Below are 14,238 nucleotides of genomic sequence, written 5' to 3' on the forward strand. Positions count from 1 at the left end.
AAAAAAAAAAAAAAAAAAAAACGCTTTTCAACAACAGCTGCTCTGTTCCAGCACAGACTGCTGACAGACAAGCTACACATCACACTTTTTTCCAGTTTCACTTCTGATGCAGGCACGAAGCTGCCTGGACCACAGAGGCGTTTGCACGGGCCCGTGCGTGAGGAGTTTGCGGCGTGCACCGTCAGCAGCGCTCCTGTAGCAGCAGGTGAGATTTATGAGGTGTCAAGAATGCTCGCCCGAAGCACGGTGATGCAAGATGGATCCCACCTCTTCATCCCCCTAACACCCCACAGGGCTCCTCCTAAAAGGAGCACGTTCACACCAACCGACCCACAGCTGCACATGAACATACTGTACCCAACCACTCGAGCACATGTTCAGATCAACCCTTGAACCTAAACGTGAGAACCGCATGTCTGCACCACTCCACCCCTCAGACTTCCCGGGGCTAAACACACCTTCTAAAATGTCCTGTTCACCTTGTTCCATTACCTCTGACACGTTTCCAGCTAAATCTCACTTGCTTTGACATATCGTGGCCTTGGTTCAATCGGCGAGCATGGATTCAAGCAGGAGCCAGTCTGATGGAAAGGACCCCCTTAAAGGTGCCTACAAAGGTCAGCGCTGCAGCCAGTGGCGAGGCAGAACGCTTTACAGCTTTTACAGGCATCATCAATCACAAAAGCTTGTCCCTTTACTGCATGATACTGAAGAAGCTCTCTAAAAGTGTTGGGTTTCCTTCTCTCTGGAGGTTGTTGAACTCCCCAGATTGATTTGGTGTGGTTCTCCTTTACATCTGAAAGGTAACCCCTGCCGGCTAAACCAATGAACTCTGAGCTAATTGAAGCGGCCCACAAACGCAACATCTAAAAACTGGAAGCCGACGCCAATTCTGCTCCCTCAGGCAGGTCAAAACCCTCCCCACTTTAAGGACTCAAAGGTTAACAGCTCGGAGGCCAAGCATTTACAACAGAATCGTGACCAATTACAACGCGGACAAATATTTACAATAGTACGGCGACATCTTTACAACCTCCTCCCCTCCTGCAGGGGGCACAACCATAACTGCAGAACACATGCTGCTCTCATCAGCATGGAAATATAAGACGGAGCTTGCAAACTAAAATGACACATTCTGCACATCCACAGGCAAACCTTTTTAAAGACATGGATCGGTTTAATGTCAGACAATATTTTTACAGACTGGTCTGTTTTAAGGCTTACGACGGAGTATTAGGGCCACCAAAAAAAAAAAAAAAAAAAGTAATATTACGACTTTTAATCTCGTAAATTTACGAGTTTTTTTCTCGTAAGTATATTGAAGTCGAGGGGAGAACAGTCCAGCGAATTTATGCCGTGAGCTGAAGCAGACCGACCAAAATGTGAAAAACGTCTTGGATTTCATCAGGTAAACTGAATGTTTAAAATATTTCAAGTGTTTGGAAGTTTCTTTATTTGATTTACAGTTTATTAATGTTTTATTCGTTGATGGTGGCTTGCAGGGTCTCTGCAGATTACGTTGATGAAGCCGTCGATATCTGCGCAGCTGTTCACTTCCAGCCATTTCGTCCTCCGTGACAGACCAGATCTCCTCCAACTCTGTGATGCTTCCGTCTGAAGAGGACTAGTTTTCTGAGTTTTCAATGTTCTTGTGCTAATGTAACAGACAGCTGTCATTTCTCAGTGCTGTTTTGTGTTGAGATGGGATGTTTCATTTGGAGATGGGGAGGTCCGGAGCTCTGTTTACATTCTCCTTCGGTTGTCATGTGACGTAAGGTGGCGAAAAGGCTTCTGGGAAGGGAAAGGCAAAATAAAGTGACGGACCTGATAAACACGCATTATTCTGAGCTCTTTATTTACACATGAAACTCCACACTACCGACACCGAACCTGGAAATAATTTGGTTTTGAATCACCATAAGGTTCAGAATTTCTTTGTTTTTAACACCGATCTGGAAATAAATCTTAACAAGATACTCCACGTCAGCTCTGATAAACAGACTCATTTGGGTTTGTTTCTCATTAATTTACGACTTTAAATCTCATAGATTTACAAGTAATACTACGACTTTTTTTCTCGTAAATTTACGAGTTTTAATCTCGTAAATTTACGACTTTTAATCTCGTAAATTTACGAGTTTTTTTCTCGTAAATTTACGAGATTAAAAGTTGCAAATATAAGCCTATGACTTTTAAAGTCATAAATATACGACTTTATTCTCGTAATGTAGCAGTTACGACTTTTTTCTCGTATATTTACGAGATTAAAAGTCGTAAATTTACGAGAAAAAAAGTCATAATATTACTTTTTTTTTTTTTGGTGGCACTAATACTCCGTCGTAAAGGCTAAAGTGTGCTTTTAATTTTTATTTTTTAGCTTCCAGTTTTTCTTTTAATTTTAAGGGGAAAAGTTTATCTTCATCCTCTATAAAGTATCTGTGGTCGGTTTAAATTTCATTTGTTGACTAGATTTCATGTAGAAACCAATAAAATTTGATAAAGATGTTCTCTTAACCCATAACTATCAAAGGAGAGGCTAAAAGCTTAAAAAAAACTAAAACCAGCATTATCTAAATATAATATGAAACATGAATCCACCATTTGAAAAACTTTATTAGCAGCATCCCTGTTACACTGGACAACCGTTGGTGAATATTAATATTATGGTCTGTGGGAACTGTCACAGTTAATCTATATTTGGAGCAAAAACTCCTGCTTTTGGGTTTTAAATTCAGATTTCTTTTTTTTCTGCCAAAGGGAACTTTCCAAATACGTTTGTTGTTTTTTTTGTTAACTTTGCTAGCTTCAATTTAGCAGGGGGTGCAGCGGGAGATGCTTTATCAACACGTGACTGAGCGACTGGGGGTTGGGGACCACTCTTTTAAGGGATTAAGTACCAAGTTTTAGTATTAAACCATAGAACAAGTAGATTCTTTGACTAAGCTTCAAAAATACTGTAGATTTTTTTTTTAAGTTTTAAAAGTGGACTTCCTGCAATTAAAAATTATGCGTACGGCTTGTTTACACCGGGCACGGAAGTGGCGCGGAATGGAGCCCGCTTCCATTCCATAACCTATGGTGTAGTTCACACAGCTGCGGAACGCCGCGGTCTTCCGCAGCTGGCTCGCGCACTGCTGCGACCATTTTGGGGTCTGGTCTATTTTTTGCACGAGCTAAGAGTGATCCATGTCAATCCTGGCAGGAAGTTACGCCAAGTCACACGAGAAAATCTGGTCAATTTTCAAAATATACCAAATTTTTCACAATAAAATACCGCAATCGACAAATTTGGTCATATTTTTGTACCTAAACAGACTCTAGAGATTAAAGTAAACACACAAAACAGACACTGAAACACAAACATACACACACACAATGTACGACAGAGTGGGGGTGGGGTGTTTGATGATAGCAAAAAATAGCTCTAAATAACCACGGATGAGCAGAAGCGCCTGTTGACCGTTGCGTAAAAATACGCTTCTGGTGTGAACTGGAGGTTAAGCGGCACACCACCGCGCGTCCGGTGTAAACCAGATGTTTTTGATCAGCTGCTGAACGTACTCTTAAGGTAACTGAAAATATACTTTATTGTTGTATATCAATACTTAAATATTTCGTTATTGTGATTTAAAATAATTTATATTGTGATATACAATTTTTTTCATATCACCCAGCACCAGTCTTACCCCAAACACCAAAAAAACAGTAAGATCATCCCATACAGTTACCAGTTAAACCTTGGTGTAAATAATAAACAACTAATAAACTGACAATAAGTAAGTGTGCAGCTTCTTAGTGTGCAATCATTTCTTTAAAGGTCATTTTAAAGCCACTTCGTGTGGAAAAACCTTGACCTTTTTGTGGCCCGTGCTCTGATTGACAGCACTGTCCTGCTGTCCACCACGGGTTTGCCATTCTGAACAAGAATGTGTCCAGAAGTCTGCAGCATTGCATTATCTGCCTCCTGTGAAACCCTAAAGCTGCATGGACTTAGAGTGGGATTAAAACCACGGCTATGCGCTTCCCCTTTCACTCCAGCTGTGAAAGAAGAGGAGACTCAGATGGCACAGACAGCCAGTTGTCAGAAGGTAAAACTCTTCATAAATCTGGATGGAACCAAATATATTAAATGTTTTTGACACTTCTCATGCATCCCATCCATTCCAGTAAAACAGAATCCCATCTGCTCTGCATTTCTAGCATTAAGTCTGACTCTCAGTTCAGAGAAAACCGTGGCGGCAACGCTTCCAAGAGCGAAAAACCCATGAGTGCTCCTCGTGATACATCAAACACTGCTAAGGCTTTTTGCTAAAAAAGTAGCCCTAACTTTAAAAATCTTTGGCGCGTTACCACACTCAAGAGTGGAATCTGAGCTGGAATTGTTACTGAAATGATTCCCAGCTCTAGTCTTACATACGTTTCTACAGCAGCGGCCAAAAACAGCACATGTGGCAGTGTGGGACTCACTCATTGTTTTCACAGCATCACGGTTCAATCAAAACACAACTGGATTTTTTCAGTTTTTGGTGGAAATTCTTCCATCCAATCAGCTTAATGATTTATTAGTCAGAGCAAGCAGCACAAGTGGACAAATCAGCATACTGCCTATGTAGTAGATCACTGTACAATGAGATAATGAGCAGCTATTCAGAGCCAACAAAGCACCAGCCAGCAGCTTGCTAAGGCTCTGCTGTGTGCACATACGACTTAGCATACATTTCTTACAGGCGAAAGCAGGAAGAACAGAACCTACCAGTGATACTGCAAGTGTTTGTGTGCGTTTATGATCTCCCCAGGCCTGCAGTGTTGCACAGTGCGCCCTTCTCTGTCCTGGAAGAAATAAAAAGAGGATTGTTTGAGTTAAAAGGAGTCGGAGGCAGTATGGAGGGAAGGCCACAGAGAAAACAAATGAGCAAACAAGAAGCATTTTTGCTTCCCTCTTTAACTTATCCAGAAAAATAACAATTCTATTGGCTTTCTGGCCTTATTTCTTTCTCAACAGTTATGCTCTACTTCCCTAACGCCTGTCTGATCCTGCAGCCCTGCTCTGTTTATCTCAGTTGTACATAAAAGCCAAACATTGATCCGCAGCTCGTGCTGTGATGGATGCAGAAACATCCTCTGACACACAACTTCACTGCAGTTAATGTCAGTGTTGCAAGTACAGACCGACTCCACAGACTTCCTCTTCCTGCAGGGCCTCACTTTAAAGCATGTGTTCCCGTACGCAGGCCTGTCATCATAACTACATAGTCCCTGATTGCAGCCATTTTTCCTAATTATTATAATCTGCCAATTTTGTAAACACAAAGTCCTAAAGCAACAGAGGGTGTGGTAAGATGATTTTTTATTTTATTTTGGATTTGATCAAATACGATTCATTGAAAGCTCTAACCACAATGAGAAGAAATGTTGTTGTTTTTTTCTAAATAGAACGGCCTGCTATTGCATGGAGACATAAAACTTAAGTGTACAAACTAAAAAGCTAAAAATTTAAAAATGTGTCAAAGAACAGCAGTTTGACTTCCAAATTGAACCTAGATTGGGAAAAAATAAATAAAAGAGCAGCATGGACTTTTTTAAATGACCACTAGGGAATGGTTACACCAGCAGGTCAGTAACCATTCACTCCATTGGGAGTGATGTTTTTAGATTCTACATTCACACAACTGTAATGGGTGGAAATTCAATTAACCACAAAGCTTGAGTTTGTCTTTGACCGGTCATTTAAGGAGGCATGGCCTTGACTGTCATTTGATTATTGGGTCTGCAGAGGCTTTAGTGGGCGTGTACTTCCATTTCCTGTTTGATGATTCTCAAAAAGACTTTGGAAACGTCAGAACACAGAGCAGCAATAGATGGCACCAAATTGGTTTCATGTAACACAATGGGTTGCTTGACCTTATTTGCTGCCACCACCCTAACAACCATGAACACAAACACCAACTTTGAATTTATATTTAAAAGACAGTTTGTTTATAAGCCTTCAGTGACATACCATATAAAAAAAAATGCAAAACCATCTACATTTTTCAATTAGAGTTAGGTTCCTAAGAATTTTCTCTGATTAAGAAGCTGAAACTTCCCCTAACAAACCACTTGTGTACTTTATAATGACAATCTGCAGAACAGAAGACCTTCTGTTGGGATGGGGAACGATTTGAACATTTCTTTGCATGCTTTTCCAAGAATCAGAAGAAAGAATTCATGCATTATTCTTCTACAGAGTTTGATATTTTTTAAAGCTTAAGTAAAAGAAACCCCAAAAAACTCTCACTTCATTAACCAGAGCTGCAAAGTCTCTGTGGTTTAACTGCAAAACAGACGCTTCCTAATTTACCTAATTCTCAGTTCCTTTGAAACACAGCATTACTGGTTAGTACAGAAAACATAAAAATGCACGTCAGAATTTACTATAAAACTTTAAAACAATGAGTTGAAAGCTTTCAATCAAAGTAGGGCTGCACAATATAAGGGAAATTTACAATGTGCGATATTAGTGATCATATTGACTATTAGTGCTGAGCAATATGGAAAAACAATATCACTATATCAATTATTTTATATCTTAATAACTATTTATATCAAGATATACCACAATAAAGTATATTGTCTGTTATTTTCTGAAAAAAATTGAAAAAATTGTCATTGCTTACTTTTCAATGAATTTATTTTTCAGCTGCAGCTTTTGCGTATCGCACAACTATTAAAGTAGTTTAATAATCACAAATGAGAAACATTTTTAAAAAATGTCTTACTTTTTTTAAAGTGCACAACAGTTTCAAGTTTCTTAAGCAGAAAAATACATTTTTGCACAAAAATTTGGCAATAAAAACAAACAAATAAAAACGCTAGAACAGAAAGAAGATAAATGGGACAATAGACTATTTTGTTTTTCGTAAATCGCCCACATGATATGTATCGTCATATTGCCCAGCGCTATTGACGATATGACATCATTTCCATTTCATTGCAACAGTTTTATTTAAATAAAAGTCAATATAATTTAAATTATACTGAAAGGTTTCTCAATAGAAGAACTTATGTCAGGGAAACATACCTAAGAACAACTTTTCCAGTAGTACTCATCAAAACTAATACGGACAACCGTTAGAACAGATGTAGGTAGTGTAAGCTTGTTTTTTTATTTTATTTTTTAAAAACATTATAGTTTCTCTGTCCATGCATCCTTCCTGAGTGAATGTTTTACTGTGGCAAGTTCTTGGTAATGTCAGCCAACCAATTTGCAAGGTTTAAACAGTTGTGCTGACATGTTACAATGTTTTATGTAGTATTAAAAAGTCTCTGAAGGTGAACTACTAGCATGTATGCAGCTAATATATGACATTGTAATTTGTGGAGTTTCCACCATTGCAAAGGGCCTTCCTCACTATAAGCATGAACAGCAAGAAGCCTTTAAGCTCAGCTTCTAAAGTTTGTGACAGATGCAGAGGAAGTAGGTAAAAACTGTGAAAAAGTGACTTTGTCTTGTTTGGGGAAGCACTAAGGTAATAATTTATCACAGTTTATGCAGTATTTTGCAACTGGCATGTCGCACGGGCTGGTTTTGCTGTAAAAACAATACTTCTGATTTATTGTGCAGGTCTAAGACGAAGGCAAAATGATGAATGAAATGCTCCCATATTTGTGTTTTAATAAGAACTCCATATGGATGGCTAAAGGCAAAGACAAAAATTGAGAAAATATTACAGCAAAATAAAAAATAATCCAGGAATTGAATGTAATAAAAGATTATCACAGTAGATCTCGGTTTAAGAGCACAAGGAAGGAGAAGCTTTTAATGTCATTGAAGACAGGAAATGCCACAAGAGAAGCAACGGTGCGTGCACCATTTGCATGTCTTCAAACATGTGTTAAACCTAAAGAGCATTAAACGAAAACGATGTGATTTTCACCGAGGACTCCGAGTCGGGATGCATAAAAAGCTTTGTGCGTAAAATTGTGCACAAAAGCAGAAATGCGAGTTAAAGTTCTATCTTGTGGATTTATGAGGCTGGAAGTTATGGGTCTCGGAGGCCTGATTACCACTCCCATGTTAAACTACGAAAGGGTGCTAAGACTCCGGTCATTTACATCACCACTGCTGACACTGCAGGACGAGGAAAGGAACAGTGAGGGGGCAGATGGAAATTGTAGGGGGCACTTATTTATTTGTCAGTTTCTGTTCTGGAATGAGACAAAATCAAGAAAGAGTAAATTGGAAGAGGAAGTAAGAGGAGCATCAGTGAAAAAAATGACAGATTAAAGGGTCATAAAGAGTATCAGCTTAAAAAAAACAGTCAGAGCATGGAAAATAATGGATCAAACCGATGGAAGAATATCAGCCATTAAGGATCCCAACAAATATTCATAGTAAACAGTATTACATAGAGAGTAAACTTAAATTCTAACAAATGGGACAGAATTTGGTATTTTTTTCATAAAAATGTCTACCAAAGTCCTCAACTCCTTGCAAAAAAGTGTATGAGGATGATCCCCAGCTTAGATCAAGTGACTTCCTGTTTGGGTGTCTTTTATGCACCTGGTCCTCCATCTGCTGAGGAACACCAGTAACAGCAAACAAGGTGATTGAGGGGGAAAAAAATAGTGTGACACATCGAAAATAGATTCACTCTGCTTACACTCACCCTTATTGTAAAGTACATGTTTAACTGAACTCTCCACTGCCTAAAGGATCAATTCAAGCAGTGGCCCCCTGAAGGGGAAAGGGAGGATGGAGATGGATGGGTCACTCAATACCAGAAGGTGCAAAGACGAATGAAAAGCCTCTGAACACGACTGACCGCTCTAACAGATGAGTCAGTGTTTACACGAACGATCGCCGGGCTTGAATATGTCAGACAGAACGTGGCTGAGATTCACCGTGGCAACACCACACACACTCTCGTCTTCCAGCAGTCAAGACACATGTGGCGTCCCATGAAACACGGATGATGATCAGCAATAAAAGCCCGGCAAAGACAAGGAGGGCAGCGTTATATTGAGTCAAGAGCTTTTTTACAAGAGGACGGGCTTCAAAGTGAAGCTTATTCATGCTGCTAACGTGGAGCTACGCTATCGCGGCTGCCAGCTCAGCCTTTTAACCAGCCTGCCCACTTGAATGGCTCCTTTTGTCGTAGAGGAATCCACTGGCAAGCCTCTAATTAGTTGAAGGGCTCTTCCCTTACAGGGCTGTGTGGGCAAAAGGGAAAAGGGGACAGAGAGGGCACGGGAAGGAGGCACCTCAGAGGAAAGCAGAGTATGTAAACACCAAACAATGTGAATGGAGGTGCGGTTGATTCAAAATGAAAACCAATAACTTACAGCTGTGAAGAAAAAGCTGTGTAGGAGTGAAAGCGATTGTGCTAAGCTGGCATCAATCTGACAGGTGGTTAACCAGAAGTGCTACTGAGAAAGCCAATAAAAGTCTCGATGGTGTTCAAAGGTATCAAAAGTAGAAAGTGTACCAAGAAAGTCACAGCCACAGTCCTGCTTGTTGAAGACGTTAAAAAACCTGCACAGCTTCTCCTGTTTTCTATAAAATCATAATGAAAAACAGACAAAAGGATTTTGCAAGTTTTTTTATATATTTTGAAAAGTTCCACTATTGTAGTTGTTCAAAAAATGTTTTTTTACAACCAAACTTTGCTTGGTTTAAACTTTTTATTCAAATTTCACAGTAAAAGCTTCAAAGTTTGATCCTAACAATCAATTTTTGCACTTCAATTACCCAATATCTGCTTCTTACAGCCTCTTTCATGCTGCTTTCAAAAACAGCATAGTAGCTGTACTTCTTGTTTCACATACCCTTGTAGGATTTGACTTTCAAAAGCGTTAAAAGTTTCAGTCCTTCAAAGGACTACTATTGGAAGGTTTCCGTTTTGACTACCATGTTAAAAAGTCCTTCCCAACAAAAATAGTATTTAAAAATGTTATTTGGTGTTGTTTTGTTTTCAGTTCTTCAGAAGTATGATGATGATGCTTTGTTTTAATTTTTCAGATTTCAAATTTACATGGTTGGGCTCCAAATACTTTACTCTTTCTGGCCCATTGACTGTATATAAAAAACTGGATTTGGTTAACCTCTCGCCTTCTAAACGGAGGTCCGCTGGCTCCAATAAGCCAAACTCCCACTGACTTCTATTGAGAAATGAACAGCTGTTACTCAGTCACTCTGTGTCAGAACAAACATTCTTATTCGGATATTCTTATTCTGGGCATTGACTTCCAACAAGCTCACTCCTGATTGGTGAAAGTGGTTGCTAGTGCTCAGACTGATTCTGACCAATCACAGCTCACTGACATCATCCAGCTCAAACATTTGGGCGTCCGATTTGCCAAAAATGATGACTGAATTGTTTTGTTGGAGCTGGAAGTAAACCATTTTCCATGGGTGAAAGTCAATGGTGCTACAGCCCAATCACAGATTTTTAGATTTTAGTTGAGTTTTGTCATGTGAACTCCAGTATATTTGCCTTTCCCACTTCAAGCTTAGTTGGACTGGTTTATTTTACTGGTCCAGATGTTTTTGTTTAGTGCTAACATGTTACACTCATTAAAAAAAAAAAAAAACATAAAAAATTACTCTTTAACCAACACATTCTCACTCCCAAGTTGTCACATATTGAAATTTTGGTTAAGAACCCCTCCGGGTCACTTTCTGGGTCTCCCCAACTCGTCGTTTTGACATGCTGGCAGCCTGGAGGTCCCCAGCCTCCGGGCTGCATACTGAAACCGGACACAGAGTGCACGTTGATGCGGAGGGCACCGGTATACAAACCTGGTACTGGCTAACCCGGCACCTGATACAGTACCAGATGCATGACCAGACGCGGTACCGGACCTGAACCGGTATCAAACGCAGTACCGGGCGCAAACCGTTACTGGGTTAGGTACCAGTGCTGGGTGAGGGTATCAGTACTGGATGTGTCCCGGGGACCAGTCCTTGTATGGTACCGTGTTCCGAGGGTTGTGGACCTTTGATTTTACAAACAGCCAGCACGTCAAAAAGAACGAGTTGGGGAGACCCAAAACATCAAAAAGTGACCCGGAAGGGTCCTTAACTGTGACTTATTTCATATCAACACATTTTTTGTTGTGTTTCACCGCTCAAAGCCTGACTTGGAACTGAATAAAAGCAGAGCAATGATCTACAACAGCCATAAGAAAGTGTCACGGTTTGTTAGGCAGGTTCAGGAGCTGCGCATCGATGCACGCAGACGTTACTGCAGAACGAGTAGTGAACAAAAGCATCAGCACGCGTCACAAGCAAACAAATGAGGCGATGACGTTGTGTGGGCTCACATAAACAAACAAAGACATGCAGTAGAGTCATGTCAACAGACTATTGACTTTGATGGCTGTAAGTTTTTTTTTTTTTTTCTTTTTGGTCGTTTTTTTTTACCCTCAGGGCTCAACAGGGTAAAGCAGCTTCCAACTAGTGATATTGAATCATCTGATAGCTCTAAGGTTCCAAAGCAGCCTGATTTCGTGCCAGAAAATCCACAGGACGACGCTTTGATAAAAGACCAAGCCTTGTGCTCACTGTGACTAATTGTTTGATGCCTATCTCACCACGCCTGCGCTACAAGTCCCAACATCACAGCCACATGCTTGCACTTTCAAATAGATGATAAAGCCTGCCCTGCAAGTACGGTTTATGTTGCTTTAAAAACCTGAAGTAAACTGTAATTTGAAGGAATGATGGGATGTTTTCTTTTTCTAGGATCTTAAAGTGAGGACATACTCCTTTTTAAATGTGGCAATAAAAAGGGAGATTAAATGATAGCAATTAAAGGTTATTTACTCAAACACAAGTAATGGCAGCAAAGTTTAGCAAAAAGTGGAATAAATTTTTAAAAAGGAAGGTGGATGGGGTGCTTATAGTTATGCATTTCCTCAAAAATTCCCCAAAAATGCTGGAATGAAAGAGCTGCCATCATGGAAGAGGAAGTCTAGAACAGAAGAAGAAGTATTCCTACATCAGAGAACGCTCCACTGAAAACATCTTGAGGGTAAATTCTGTCCGTGGGGCCCCACGCTCAGCACCATACCCTGTCTCTTGTGGCAAACGCGAGGCTTTGAACTGCTTGCCGGGAAGGGTGAGGGAATTTCACTAGCCTGTCAGAGCTATGAATGATGGCGGATGGAGTCGGATCCGATTCTGCGGGGCTGTTCTGCCTGCAGGAGGAAGATGCCCTCACACGGTAGAAAGAGCAAGAGACGGTACGCACTTTGAGTGCAAAAGGTCATCTTAGCACAATATAATGCTCCGCATCTATTATTAAAATTTAATTAACTTAATTATTGATGAAAAACATGGAGGTAAAGTTATATCAGCAATGAAATGCGTCATTGATTAAAATGTTTTTGATCTCGCTGAATTAAGCTCATTTTTAAGAAACCGCTTTCATGCATTCTGGAAAGATGTATATAAAAAAGTGAAGGAAAAAAATTAACCATTAAGAAAAAAACTGTAAATTCCTTGATTTTAACAACCAAAACTAATGATACCCATTAAGCAAACTTTAAATGCTCACAGCTGAAGGTAATCACAGAATGAACTCCAGATTAGACAAAACTTATAGTAAAAAACAGGAAATTATGCTTCTTTGTGCAAACAATTAACAAACGATGCAGCTTAACACCTAGAACGCCAGCAAATGCAGCAACAATAGAAAGGTTTACCCAAAATGAGTTTCTCTGTTTGTTTGTATAAATTAGTGGTCAATGTGGAACTCATTATTATGGGTTTTTTGGGGGACGAAGAATGTTTTAAAATGTAAAAACATTTAAAAGTGGTGCAGCAGAGTTTGAAAATTCTTTTTGCAACTATTTTTGACATCTATAAGGCTCTGATCAATTGATGCAATGGTGCATCTCCAATGGGTGAATTCAAAATTAAAATGCATCAGAATTAATTTTTAAAAAGAAGTTAAAAAAATGAATTGTAGACATAAAAATACAATATAAATGCACAGAATCAAGAAAGTCTTTTATTTTTAGCTTACAGAGAATGGGAATAAAATAAAATGTAAAGCTTGGTCTGACTTTTTAAAGGGCCTATATTATGTTATTCTTAAGCCTTTTATAGTAAACAATATTCATGTGTGATAATATATTACCTCTGAGACATAAAAGAAGGATTTTTTAAAAATTAAATATTAGTCATTTTCCTGAGTGCATATTGTACTTATAAAAGGAAAGCCTTTTTGTCGATCACCGTTCGCGCCGAGGAAAAAGTGAGTGTGAGTCAGTCTTTGGGACAGTACAGACAGAGCAGACTCTTCCTGGAAGGGGCTGTTCTCAGAATCAGAAATTCTTTTATTGTCATTGCTGCACGAGTCACTCTGACACAACGGAAATTCTGGTGCTCTCCAGCTGTTTAGACAATTTTACAAGCCAAGGTTAGTAAAATAAAATAAAAGAAATATATATTTGGAATAAAAAAATAAATAAATAAATGAATAAAAACCTGCTTGTTTTCATGAGTTGGGAGGGGCTGGTGCTCGGAGCGCAGGTTTTAAGAGGAATGCTCAGATGAGTGAATGGATCAAAATACAGCTTTGGGGTTTTTAATAGTGAGGAAGCAATATTATAATACACTTAAAGGCTCAAAAAGTTGATTTTGCATGATTTAAACCCATTAAAGAAGGGCTTTACCTGATAATCCATATTTGTAAACATGTTCACCCAGATAGCTTACTGTAATTAATAACTTCATACGGTTTATCACAAACTTCAAAACTTCTATTATCTTTATGACCAACATAATAAATTTGAAAATGAAAAAATAAATTCCACTTGGACCAATCTGAAAAAGAGGGTCTAAGGCAGGGGTCTGCAACCTTTAACACCAACACCAAAGAGCCATTTATTTGGAGTAGTTTCTTACAGATTAGAACCCAACGAGAGCCACAAAGTCACACTTTATTGTTAAAAAATGCACAAGACTTATGCTATTTCTTGGTCAATTAGAAATTGATTCAAAAATGTAACTTAAAATTATAATAATAAAATTACAAGATGTTTTATATTTATATATATATAAAACAGTTGTAACTTTAATTACTTTTGACAGCAGCACACGAGTTCCTTTTAAAATAAAATCCACCCTGTGTCCTCCTACTGCAGCAATTTTACTCAAATTAAAAATGCAAGACAGTTACATGATGTTTTTTATCCTTAGGATTTTGGTGTGCCACCATCTTTTTTTCCCTTTTACTCTCAGATATAAAC

At 39.0% G+C, this 14,238-nt stretch overlaps 1 protein-coding gene across 1 annotated transcript in view; it reads right to left on the reverse strand.

The window, feature by feature from the left end:
- LOC112154145 (thyroid hormone receptor alpha) overlaps nt 1-14,238 on the reverse strand; it is a 165,172-nt gene that overhangs the window by 87,458 nt on the left and 63,476 nt on the right. The window contains exon 3 of the mRNA XM_024284860.2: nt 4,754-4,830. The gene's annotated coding sequence lies outside the window, so the exon portion shown is untranslated. The remainder of the gene's footprint in view (nt 1-4,753; nt 4,831-14,238) is intronic.

Source organism: Oryzias melastigma, linkage group LG19, assembly GCF_002922805.2.
Source record: "Oryzias melastigma strain HK-1 linkage group LG19, ASM292280v2, whole genome shotgun sequence".
Taxonomy (NCBI): Eukaryota; Metazoa; Chordata; class Actinopteri; order Beloniformes; family Adrianichthyidae; genus Oryzias; species Oryzias melastigma.